The sequence below is a fragment of the Suricata suricatta genome, chromosome 3 (assembly GCF_006229205.1).
Source record: "Suricata suricatta isolate VVHF042 chromosome 3, meerkat_22Aug2017_6uvM2_HiC, whole genome shotgun sequence".
Taxonomy (NCBI): domain Eukaryota; kingdom Metazoa; phylum Chordata; class Mammalia; order Carnivora; family Herpestidae; genus Suricata; species Suricata suricatta.
This window is the reverse complement of record NC_043702.1, coordinates 95,802,997-95,814,381: the sequence shown is the minus strand read 5'-3', so window position 1 is coordinate 95,814,381 and position 11,385 is coordinate 95,802,997. Positions and strand designations below refer to the sequence as shown.

At 34.4% G+C, this 11,385-nt stretch overlaps 1 pseudogene; it reads right to left on the bottom strand.

Annotated features, from left to right (window-relative positions):
- Positions 1 to 3,152: 3,152 nt before the first annotated feature.
- Positions 3,153 to 3,263, bottom strand: LOC115288714 (annotated as a pseudogene).
- Between the last annotated feature and the right edge of the window lie 8,122 nt (positions 3,264 to 11,385).

Sequence of the window (11,385 nt, the reverse complement as noted above, 5' to 3'; positions counted from 1 at the left end):
TTTGTCTTGCATGGTATCATCTTTTCCTGTTTTTTTTTTTTTCCCTCTATTCATAGGTTTTTCTTTTCTATCTCTTCTGCTCATCTCTAAGTGTTAAAAAATACTAGGGAATTGGGCATTGTATTCTTCTATATCTATACTGTTTCTTGGGTGTTTGTCTATATATTTATTAATTTTTGAGAGAGACAGAGAGTACACATGCACATGCACATGGGAGAGGGATGGAGAGAGAGGGAGCCAACATGTAGGCTCATCCCCCTTCTACTGATTTCCACACAATAGTGATATTTTTCAATTATGTCCCTTATAAAATATATCTGAGATTTTTCATCCCTATTATAAAATCCATAGAATGCCTAGGTGGCTCAGTTGGTTAAACCTTTGACTTTGGCTCAGACCATGATCTCTCAGTTTGTGAAGTCGAGCCCTTTATTGGGCTACAAGGAGCCTGCTTCAGATTCTGTCTCCCTCTCTTTCTGATCCTCCCCTGCTCACACTCTGTCTCTTTTTCTTTCAAAAATAAACAAACATTTAAAAAAATTAAAAAGAAAATAACATTCAAAGCACTACAAGTTCCTACACAATCTAGGCCCTGCTTATCTCTGACTTTTCTCTTCTTATTTTCCTATCTCCTACTATATCCTAGGATCAATGGCCTCATTGCTCTGTGTCTTAGTGTTTGGAGTTTATGTTTCCTAAGCTTCTAACTCTACCCTCCCACACATATTCATGACTATCTCTATAGTTTCCTATAGAACTATACATGTCCTTAGAAAAGTCCCTCTTACGACCCTATCAAAAGAACTGTGCCTACAAACTTTATTATATACGTCTGTTTTAAGACAATTATAATTATCTGAGAACATTTGTTTCTATTATGTACTTATTTTTCATTTGTCCTCCTCCAATGGAATGTAAGCATTATGAGAGTAACCACAATAACTCTCTTTTACTATTACATCTTCTAGTCCTGAGTGGAGTGTCTGGTATGTAGTATTTATTTTAATGTGTTGAACAAATTAGTAAGATATATTTTATATAGAGAAAATCAAAGTGATTAAAAAAGGGGAAATAACTATAATCCAACCAGTATATCTTTGATTAAACAGATTAGTAGAATAAAGGTACATGGCTGAAATTATTTTTTATACCTCTTAATATTTTAGTTCTCCAGTACTGCCTAATTTGCTGTTCCTTAAAAAAACAACTGATGTTTTATTTGTTTTACTATCCTATTTTTAGTATTACCTGTAAGCCACAACTCTTCTATGATCTAAAGCAGAAGAAAAAGAATTGAAAATGTGATTGACAACCTGAAGAAAATGGAAAATATATAGTTATCAATCAAGTGACTTTCTCTCATCCATCATTGCCTTATTGAAAGCCTTTTTATGCCTGTGATTGAAGTTGACACCCATTTAAAACACACTGCCATAACTTTAAGATATTTAATATAGGGGTGCCTGGGTGATTCAGTCAGTTAAGCGTCCGGCTTCAGCTCAGGTCATGATCTCACAGTTTGTGGGTTCGAGCCCTGTGTCGGGCTCTGTGCTGACTGCTAGCTCAGAGCCTGGAGCCTGCTTCAGATTCTGTGTCTCCCTCTCTCTCTGACCCTCCCCTGATCACACTGTCTCTCTCTCTCTCTCAAAAATAAATAAAAAGCATTAAAAATTTTAAAAAAGATGTTTAATATAATTTTAATGATAACCATAAAGAAAACATCTATAGAATATATAGGAAAAGAAATGACAAGGAAACCAAAACATGGCACTCCAGAAAGTCAATGAAATAAAAGAAAAAGAGTGAGAGGAATAAAAGGATAAAACCTACAAGACCTCCAAAAAACAAGAAAATGGCAAATGTAATTTATTCTGTATCAATAAGTACTTTAAATGTAAATTAAACACGCCAATTAAAGAATAGAGAGTAGATGAATAGATAAAGAAACTAGATACAACAACGCACTGTCTACAAGAGACTCACCTTAGATATAAAGAAAATAGAGAAATAGACAGCAACACAAAGAGAGTAGACTTTCATATTCCTCTTTCAGATATGGATAGAACAACCAGGTAGATCAATAAGGAAACGGGATTTGAATAACATCATTACACAGCAATCTATAATGATATATATGTATATATCTCTGAAGTACACATAAAATATTATCTAAGATAGATACATGTTAAGTTACAAGTCTTAACAATTTAAAAAATTGAAATAATCTAAAGTACTTCTCTGAACACAATAGAATAAAACTAAAAATTATGAGTGGAAGGAAAAGAAAATTCACAAATATGTGGAAATTAAACAATTCTAATTTCAATAAGAAACAGGTCATATATGAAATTAGGGGACATTAGAAAGGGTATGTAGACAAATACAAATGGAAATAGATCTCAAACTCTGAAATGCAGCTAACACAGTACTAGAAGGGAAGTTAATAGTGATAAACACATATATTAAAAAAAAGAAAGTTCTCCATCAACAACCTAGGAAAACACCTCAAGGAACAAGGAAAAAAAAAAAACAAAGAAACCCAAAAGTTACAAGAAGGAAGGGGATAGTAAAGATCAGAGCAGAAGCAAATGAAATAAAGAATAGAAAAATAATAGAAAACATTATAGAAGTGTTGGCTTTTTTAAAAGATCAACAAAATTGGTAAATCCTTATAAGTAGACTCAGAAAAAAAGAAGAAATACTCAAGTAACTAAAGTTTAAAATGAATGAGGGGATATTATAGCTGATGCTACAGAAATGAAAAGGATGATAAGAGACCACAGTGACAATTACACTCCAATGAATTAGATGATCAAGAAAAAAATAGGTAATTTTTTAAAAATATAAAACCTATCAAGATTGAATCATAAAGAATTTTTTAAAACTTACATAGATATATGTAACCAAAAAGTAGATTAAACAATCAAACCCTCCCTACCCTCATAAAAAAAGCCCAAGATCAGATGGTTTCACTGGAAACTATCCACCATTTAAAATTTAAAACTTTACCCAATATGTTATTAAACAGAATTAACAACAATCTACCTTAAATGCATTTAACTGAAAATTTAATAGGAGGAAACACATCCAAACTCATTTCATGTTTGAAATGAATGAATGAATCACCCTAATTAAAAAATCAAGGACACAACAAAAGATAATTGAAGACCAACATTCTTTTTGAATATTGATGCACAAATCTCAACAAAATATGAGCAAAACAAATTTTACACTTGATCTTAGCCAAAAGGCTGAGAAGCGATGAGCAAAACAAATTCTAAAGCACATTAAAAGGATTATATACCATGAACAGTGGGATTTATACCAGGAATGTAAAGGTGATTCCCAATACCAAAATCAATATTATATACCACATTAACAGAATGAAGGACAAGAAACACATTATCATCTCAACTGATGGAGAAAAATAAATCTGACAAAATTTAATGTCTTTTAATAATAAAAACACTCAATGAAGTAGGAATGGAAGGAAACTACCTCAACGTAATAATATACATTAACAAAAGGCCATAGGTAACTTGTAAACTTTCCATCTAAAATCAGGAGCAAAGCAAAGATGCCCACTCTTGCCTCTACTATTCAATAGAGTACTAGACGTCCTAACCAGAGTAAATAAATGACAGACAGACAGACAGATGATAGATAGATAGGCAGATAGATTGATGGATAGATAAAGGATGAATGAACAGATAGATATGATAGATACATGGAATAAAAGGCATTTAAACTGGAAACTAAGGAGTAAAACTATCTCTGTTCACAGTTGACATGATCTCATATGTCGTTAGTTAAAGATCCCCCCCACAATGTTAATACAAGATCTTAGCAAATGGAAGAATTCAAAATCAGTATACAAAAACCCACTGTGTTTCTATGCACTAACATTGAGCAATCTAAAAAAGATAATTCCATTTACCATAGCACGAAAAGGAATATTTTGGAATAAACTTAACTTAGGAGGTGAAAGCCTTATATGCTGAAAAGTATGAAATATTGCTAAAAGAAACCAAAGATACAAATAAATGGAAAGATGTATCATTTTGTGGACAGGATGACGTAATAGTATTAAAATGTCCCTACTACTCGAAGTGATCCACAGATTTGACCAATTCTTATTAAAATCTCAATGCCATTTTTGTATTACTAGAAAGAAAAGTTCTAAAATTCATACAGAAGCTCAAGGGGTCAGTAATACTCAAAAAATATTAAAAAGAGAGAACAAAATTAAAGATCTCACACTTCCCAATTTCAATACATACTACAAGCAATATCAAGACAGACAATGTGGTGCTGGCACAGATATGCAGACCAAGGAAGCAGAATAGTCGAGAAATAAACTCTTGTGTATATCACTAGCTGATCATTGACAAGACTACATAACGGGGAAATGACAGTTTTCTTTTCAACAAATGATGTCAAGAAAACTGAATATCCACATGCAAAAGAATGAATTGGGACCTCAACCTTACATCATAGACAAAAATTAATTCAAAATCAATTAAAAACCTATATATATAAGACTTACACCTATCAAATTCCTGTAAGAAAACATAGGAGAAGATGTCAGGACATTGGATTTGGCAATTATTTTCTGGATAGCACCAAAAGCTCAGGCACCAGAAGTAAAATTAGACCAATAGGACTACATGAAACTTAAAAACTTCTGTGGAGCAAAGGAAACTGTCAACTGAATGAAAAAAGAACTCCACAGAATCAGAATTGGAGAAAGTGTTTGTACACTTATATCTGATATGGAGTTATTAACATCAAAACAAATAACCTGATTTAAAAAACGGCAAAGGACACGAATAGGCAATTCTCCAAAGAATATGTATAAATGGCCTACAATCACATAAAAAAGATGTTTAACATTACTAACCATCCAGGAAATGCAAATCAAAACCACAATGAGATAGTACCTTTTACCTGTTCAGAGGGTCACTATCAAAAGAGTAGAAAATAACAAGCATACCAAGGATGCAGAAAACTCGGAACCTCTGTGCACTGTTGGTGTTAATGTAAAATGGCATACCTATATGGAAAACAGTCCAGAGGTCCCTTAAAAAAATCTAAAAATATATAGTTACTATATAATCCAGCAATCCTACTTCTTGATATATACAAAAGAATTCAAAGCAGGCTCTTGAAAAGATATTTGCATACCCATGTTCAATGTAGGATTATTCTGGATAGCCAAGAGGTGTAGGCAAGTTAAGTGTCCACCAACAGATGAATGAATAAAGAATTTTGGTATACACACATGATTGAATATTATACAGCCCTAAAAATGAAGAAAATCCTGTCACATAACATAAATAGATGAAATGTGAGGACCTTATGCTAAGTGAAAAAAGCCAATCGCAAAAGGCCAAACACTCTGGTTTCATGCATAGAAACAATCTAAACTAGTCAAATTTTAAAAATAGAAAGTAGAAACGCAGTTGCCAAGGGCTGGTGGGAAAACAAGGAATACTTTGTGTTTAATGGGTACAGAGTTTCAGCTTTGAAGGATGAAAAAGTTCTTTTAAAAAAATGGAGTGCCTGGGTGGCTCAGTGTTAAGCAACTAAATCTTGATTTCGACTCAGATTATAATCTCATGGTTTGTGAGACTGAGCCCCATGGAGGGCTCTGTGCTGAGTGAGAGCCTGCTTGGGGTTTCCCTCTCTCCTCTCTCTCTGCCCCTCCCTCATGCACTTGCTGGAGAGCTCTCTCCCTCTCTCTCTCTGAAAATAATTACATAAACAAAAAAACATGGAATTAAAAAACTTTTATTGAATCATCAGGTCAGGACTTAATATTACAGATTAAAATTTTGTAATATTTATATACAAAGGACCTGTGATTTGGATATGAGATGTACAAAAACATTTTGTTTATGTATTTGTTTATTTTTGAGAAACACAAAGCCAAAGCATCTAACAATGTTTTGAGCAGCACACTCTTTTCAGGAATTTGTTCATCCTAGCATTGTGTATTACATGTAAGTGATGAATCACGAATGTTCTAGAGATCTGTTGTACAATGTGAATATACTTAACACTACTGAATTATGGACTTAAAGAAGTGATTAAGATAGTAAATTTGATGTTATATGTTTTCCACCATGATAAAAATATTGAAATGGTATTCATTTAGCATAGAATTAGCCTTTGTAAAGTGCACAATTTAGTGGCATTAGTTGACAATATTGTAAAATCACCATCTCTCTAGTTCCAAAACATGTCATCACCTCAAAAGAAAACTCTATAACCATAATGCAGTCACTCCCCACCCCCTGGAAACCATCAGTTTATATTTTGTTTCTGTGGATTTGCCAATTCTGTATATTTCATATAAATGGAATCATACAATATGTGACCTTTTGTATCTGGCTTCTTTCACTTAGCATTTTATCAAGGTTCATCTATGCTCTAGCACTTATGAGGACTCCATTCCTTTCTGTGACTGATTCTACTGCATGTAACATCCACATTCTATTTATCCAACATCCCCTCATGAGCATTTGGGTTGTTTCCAAGGTATCCCTGTTGTGAATAATGTTGGTATGAACATCCCTGCTTTAATTACTTTGAGTTATATATATATATATAGTAATATAACTGGTGGCTCATATAGTAATTTTAATTTAACTTTTCTGTTCTACCAACAAAGAACTCCTTAGCTTTTGTTCATCTGGAAAGTATTAGGTTTTTTCTTCATTTGTAAATATACTTCTGCTGTGTACAGAATTTTTGGTTGTCAGTTTCTTACTGTAAGCTTGTTAAATGGTCATCTCACTGTCTTCTGAATTTCATGGTTTCTGATTAGTAATTAGCTATTAATATTATTAAGGAATTCTTGAATGTGACAAATTGCTGCTCTCATGCTGTTTTCAAAATTCTCTCATTGTTTTTAACAGTTTGATTATAATATGTTCAGGTTCTTTAATTTTACTTTTATTTTTAGGTGTCGAGATGTGTAGATCCAAATCTTTCATCAATTTGAGATCTATTCCATCATTATATCTACAAATATTACTTCTGCCCTTTTCTCTCTCTCTTCTTCTGAGACTCCTATGATCTTTTTCATATTTTTCCAGGGCTCTAGGTTCTGTACACTTTTCCTCAGTGTTCTTTTTATTCTTTCAATTCTTCAGACTTGATAACTCCAGTTGTCCTTATTTTCAAGGTTACAAATTCTCTCTCTACATTCTGAAATCTGCTGGTGAATGCCTCTAGTGAAATCTTTTTTTCCGTTAGTATACTTCTAAGCTGCAGAATTTCTATTTGAATCTGTTATTGTTTTCTTTTTATTGATATTTATTTTCTTAATATATTGTGTTATTGGCTTTATTTTTTCGTCTATGCTTTTCGTTGGCCTTTTGAGTATATTTAAGACAGTTAATTTAAAGGTTTAGCCTAGTAAGTACAACGTCTGTACTTCTTCTGAAGCTGTTTCTGTCAAATTATTATTTTCATGTGAATGAGTCATACTTTCCTATTTTTTTAATTTTGTGATTTAATTTTTTTTATTTTTTTGTTGGAAATTGGACAATTTTGAACATTTTAATGTAGTAACTGAAAATTAAGTTCTTTAGGAAATCAATTTCTTTCCCAGAATTTGCTAAGGTTAATTATTTAGGGATGCAGTTGTCTGGTGAATTTTACTATTTTTTAGACTCTATTCCTTCTGCTTTGTGGTCATGAAGTCTAGATTCTATTGTCTTAGGAGTCAATAGACAACCTGATAATGATTTCTTTAAATATCTGCAAAAGAGGGGCACCTGGGTGGCTCAGTCAGTTAAGCATCTGACTTCAGCTCAGGTCATGATCTTGCAGTTCCTGAGTTCAAGCCGGTGTTGGGCTCTCTGCTGACAGCTCAGAGGCTGGAGCCTGCATCAATTCTGTGTTTCCCTCTCTCTCTGCCCCTGTCTCTGTCGTACTCTGTCTCTGTCTCTCTTTCTCTCTCAAAAATAAATAAACATTTAAAAAAATTCTGTAAAGGAAAAGAAAAAACTACCCTCCTAGATTTCTTAAGATTGGTTCTGAGCTGAGGCGTCTCTTCCATGTTAATACAGGCTACCTAGAACTCTGTCTTAATCTTCATCTCTTGGTTTTGAGGAACCCACAGATTCCTCAAATATGCATGCATAGGGTCCTCTCAGCTGCATTTTGAGACTAAGTCAAGTCCTCAGTGTGTACACTGCACTGCATATTGCCCAGTGAAAATTGATCCTTCTGAGCCTTTATTATTTCAAGAAACTTCCTCTTGAGGTGCTTCTCTCCAGGTATTGGAACTGTCTGCTGTGTGCCCCATTTGCTGTCTCTTGACTTGGGTAGGCACAGTATGTCTTTAAATCTTTTGATAGAGGCTGTCACTACCCAGAAAGCGAATCCAGCCTGATTGGGGGGTGGAGGGCAAAGAAACAAATGTCAGCCTCTGTCTTGCTTCCAGGAAAACCACCAGTCTGATACACTTATGTTTGTTCTCCCAAAATTCATATGTTGAAACCTAGTATGTTATCTAGAGGCGGGGTCTTTTGGAGATACATAGATAATGAAGGCATAGCCCTTTTAAAAATAGGATTAGTATCCTTATAAATGAAACCCCAGAAAGTTCCCTGTCCTTCCCACCATGCGAGGACGAACAAAAAGACAGCAGTCTGTAACCCAGCAGAGTACCCACCAGAACTTGACCCTGCTGGCACCTTGATCTCGGACTTCCGGTGTCCAAAATTGTGAGAAATAAATTCCCGCGACTTAAGTTAGCCCAGCTATGGTATTCTGTAACAGCAGCCCAAGCTGATTAAGACAGACAGCTCAAAACACACAACCACAGTACTTTAAAAATCAGATTCCTCTTAGCACCCAGCAGTAGCAAGCGGTTGCGATTCCCGCTGCACTGGAGATGGCGTATGGCAATTAGATGAGTGAAATGTTCCAACGCCCTTACTCGGTCTCAGTCGTGATTTTCTTCATTAAGCAGTCGCCTGGTTGTTGTAAAATTTGGATTAGATTAGGTTCCAGAGCTCCACAAAAGTTTTCTCTGTACTACCAGCTGACGGCTGTTCCGGTGCAAGGACCTGCTATTCAACCACCTTACTGTGACATTTCTGGCGGCCTCACTCCCTGCGTGATTCCCTCTTGGTCTAAGGACTGCACCTTATCTCTCTCTCTGATGCACAAGACTGAACATCTGGAAAAGAGAGATTGTACTTGGCTTAGCTTAATTCATCATCACCGCTAGATAAAGCAACGTGAGATAATGGCCAATTCATAGATCAGCAGCAGCACTTCCATACACTAAGATAAATTATCACCTAGGAGTATTATTTACTCATCTGCCCAGAGCGACTTCTTTGCATTATTCTATTTGGTCTCATTTGTCAGTTGTGGAGTGGCCTGGAAATGTGTCTTTGATAACTGATAAAGTTGTATCTTTATTACTATGCTTTAATTTCCATTTCATAGAAATCTTTAAACATATTATGTATTGCTTGTTTTTAGAGAGCCACAAAGCAGATTAGGAAGAAATTATCTGATTCCAACGCAGTATTTACTAAGGTTTAGCATGTCTAGGATCTATTTCATCCTTCTAAAATCAGTTTTCTTTTCCGACATATTTTTAAATTTTTCTCATGTATTGCATATTGCTTCCTAAAACAGAGTTAGGCAATTTTAAGGCAAATTAAAAGCAGAAAGTACTCAATTTAATCCTTTCATCAGAGTTCTAGATATGATGAGCTTTCAACACACTTATATGAGATCACATATACACTTTCTTGTGAATGTGCAAAAACAAACAAAAGAACAAACAAATAAATACAGTCTCCAGGAAAGAAAGCCGCTGCCTACATCCACCTTGAAAACCCTGAGACAGTGTATATCCCGGGTGGGGGGTACTGGTAACCTTTCCTCTCCCTTGGAAATGACTGACTTTAATACAAGGGAGAACAGTTAATCAACCAATGTCCAAATATTAAAATAACCAAAGCGAATTTTATATTTTATTGTTACAGATGGCATATATGTAAAATAATTGATATAACATATATGTATACTGTAACAAAGAATAATAAGTGCCTGCTGTATTGCTTGAAAAGGATAGTACAGTTTGTATCTTTTAAAGCAGGGATATTAAATTTTTTTAATGTTTATTTATTTTTGTGAGAGAAAGACAGAATATGAGAGGGGGAAGGGCAGAGAGAGAGAATCCAAAGCAGGCTCCAGGCTCTGAGCTGTCAGCAAAGAGCCCAATGCAAGGGCTCAAACTCACGATCTTTTATATCATGACCTGAGCCAAAGTTGGATGCTTAACCAACTAAGCGATCCGGGAGCCCCTAAAGCAGGGATATTTAATGAAGGATGTGTATGAAGAGATTTCTAATGCCTTTAAACTTGGATGGAGAAAAATTACATCTTTATTTTTACTAATCTCTAGTCAAAACTTAGCATTTTTTCCAGTTATGAATGTAGACAAAAGTAAAAATAAAAAAAATTACTATTAACAGTACTTATAATTACGTCACCAATAGAAATAAAAGGGTATTTTCATTGCCAATTAAAGTTGTTCCAAATATCTAAAAACATCAGTTATATTCATGACTTTTTCAAAATACAATGGTTCTTAGAATCTGTGCCAGAAGTCATGTGATTACATCATCTTATGTTCAGAAATTATTTCCATGATATAATGAGCCTATGTGAAGTGAATTGCAACCTAAGAGTCATTTAGCTACCAGAAGGTGAAGTTGCATATTGTCACATTAGTGACCCAAATAGCTAAATTTAGTTCGGTGTACTCTAATTGTGCACTGATCAACATTTGAAAAGAGGTTGTTTATTTTCTTTTAACATTTTTAAGTTTAAAAAAATGGAACAATGCAAATGAGACTTCTAAACGTTCCAGTGGGACACTTCGAAGATTAAGTATGGTCTCCACTCTTTAAAACCATTTCTTAAACATCCAATAGAGTTACTTATTAGATTGTCAAACAAAACAATAAGTTCAACAGTATCACAGAGACTATCATAAGGCCACAGAACATTTTTAAACTAGTTGGAGAGCTAGGAAAGAGGAAAAGACAGGAGAGGGATTCCCTTTCCAATGGACTTTCTATGTTTCAAGTGTTACACTTCCAAATACATCCTTTCTACCTATCATGGATTCTCTCTCTCTCTCTCTCTCTCTCTCTCTCTCTCTCTCTCTCTATCTATCTATCTATCATCTATCATTCCATATTTATAAATTCTAAATATATATATACATAATTGATGCACATTTTAACTTTTGGATATTGCGCCTGACCGTATTGGCACCCTCACCTCCCCCTTCAATATGAAACTATGGAACTGGGTAAGTCTTCAGTGGGAGCCATTTCTCTC